At 35.9% G+C, this 1916-nt stretch overlaps 1 long non-coding RNA gene across 1 annotated transcript; it reads right to left on the reverse strand.

Moving 5' to 3' along the window:
* Positions 1-289: 289 nt before the first annotated feature.
* LOC125495189 (uncharacterized) lies at positions 290-1201 on the reverse strand. The gene is made up of 2 exons (XR_007271879.2): positions 965-1201; positions 290-481 (listed from the first exon to the last, which is right to left on the reverse strand). It is a non-coding gene; the product is annotated as an uncharacterized LOC125495189 (long non-coding RNA).
* Between the last annotated feature and the right edge of the window lie 715 nt (positions 1202-1916).

A 1916-nucleotide genomic window follows, 5' to 3' on the forward strand; every position in this document is an offset into this window, starting at 1 on the left:
GGAAAAATTACAAATCTAACTAAGTTAAGTTATGACTCATAAGATGAAAAAACCATAAAGCTAGTTTTTCTCTCTAGCCGCCTCCCTCATTCCCCTTTACCTTCATCAGTAAGGGGCTTCCATGAATGATCTCATCCCTGGTAATCCCCTTTTCCTTTCTTGTTTTCACTTGTTAGTTTGTCCTTTTGTTTAATTGAATAAGTTAGTCTCTCTATATGAGAGTTTCTTGTGCCCTGAATGTAACAGCCCGCTCTTCCGAGCTGCTAGCAAAACACACTTAACAACCATAAACTAGAATCTAAATCTTAATGAATAAAATCGCAGCGGAAAAATAACCTTAATTACACCAATAACTCGACTAATATTCCCAAATATTATACATCGAAATATAAACAACTATCTAGAATATAAACTTAATCCTTAAGCCACGACGACATCTTAATCTTGCTTCACTTCCATTCTCGAGCTCTTGATACCAAACCTGTGAATTCAGAGAAGAAATACAAAACAAACAAAATTCCAAAATGAGTGGAAAATTCGTAACCTTTACTTCAGCCCGTTATAAACATTTTATTTCTCAAATCATTTCCTTTTCATTACAACGCTGTCATAGCTCATTCTCTTAAACAACCAGTGGCAAGTACAGGCTTTGGACAAAGAACAAACACTGCCTCCAAGGTTCGTTATGGAGCCCAGCAATACTACCCCCAAGGTTCGTTATGGAGCGTAACCGACCGTTTCAGGTCAAAAAGAAGTAACTGTCCTCCACCCATACCTTGCCCACTTTCTATTTTCAGTTCATAAACTGAGCTAGCAAAACAGTTGCATAATCATAATCAATCAATGACATTTCAATAACACATTCATAACTATGGCCATAGTACGAACTTATTTATCAAAAATAGAATAGAAATACAAACACACATGGGCATGAGTAAATTATTTTACTGAACATAAAAGTTACCTGAAAGCAATTCAGATTCCACCAACATAATCTCCTTCATAATCCCGAATGGTTCTTCATTCCAAAATCATCCTCCAATAATAACCTCATAATAATAATAATAAGTATTAACAACCATTCTCCCTATAATTCGAATAAGGGTATTGACTTGTCTATACTTTCTAAACCTATTTCATGAAACAACTACAACCCTTATAGGCTAACTCTGATTTCCTATAAAATAACAACAATTCTTAACTTCAGCTATTCTACTTAAACCTTCTCTTAAAACTACGAAACTGATTATATATATTTAGGCTAGTATAGTAAGCTAGAAACCAAATCAACCATAAATCAATCTAACCAACTTCATTAAGCAAATAAGAAACTAATAACCCTCCTTTTGAGAATAACAACAGTAATACTACTAACAACAACACCTACAACAATTCAACACTTCACCATAACCACCACACAACTCCACAACAACGACAACAATAACAACAACCACGCAACAACAAATAACAACAAAACGAACAACAACAGCCCAATAACAACAACAACAAACAACAATAATAACAACTTGGGCTTAAACAAAACTTAAAACCAGAATTTCAAGGACAAAGAAAAAGGTAGTCATTATGTTAAGAGTAAAGCCCACATGTGAGTTAGAAATAATTGTCCCACGTTGAAGAATTAGAGAGAGAATGACTAACATATAGATTGGTGGGGTACTCCACCTATCACCAATTGGTTTTAGGATGGAACCCTACCAACCTTGTATGTGGTCACTCTCTCCTCCAACATGGGCTTGTGTGTGGGCCCAATGAAGTTTATCATGGTATCAGAGCGGACGATCTTGGCCCGTTATGAAATGCAAGATGGAAGGTGTTGAAGATCTGTTTGGAGCAAAATAAGCCCAACAGAATTGTAATTGCCCCAAGAAGGGGCCCAATTGACCTCATGTTGGAAG

Source organism: Beta vulgaris, chromosome 2 (genome assembly GCF_026745355.1).
Source record: "Beta vulgaris subsp. vulgaris cultivar EL10 chromosome 2, EL10.2, whole genome shotgun sequence".
Taxonomy (NCBI): Eukaryota; Viridiplantae; Streptophyta; class Magnoliopsida; order Caryophyllales; family Amaranthaceae; genus Beta; species Beta vulgaris.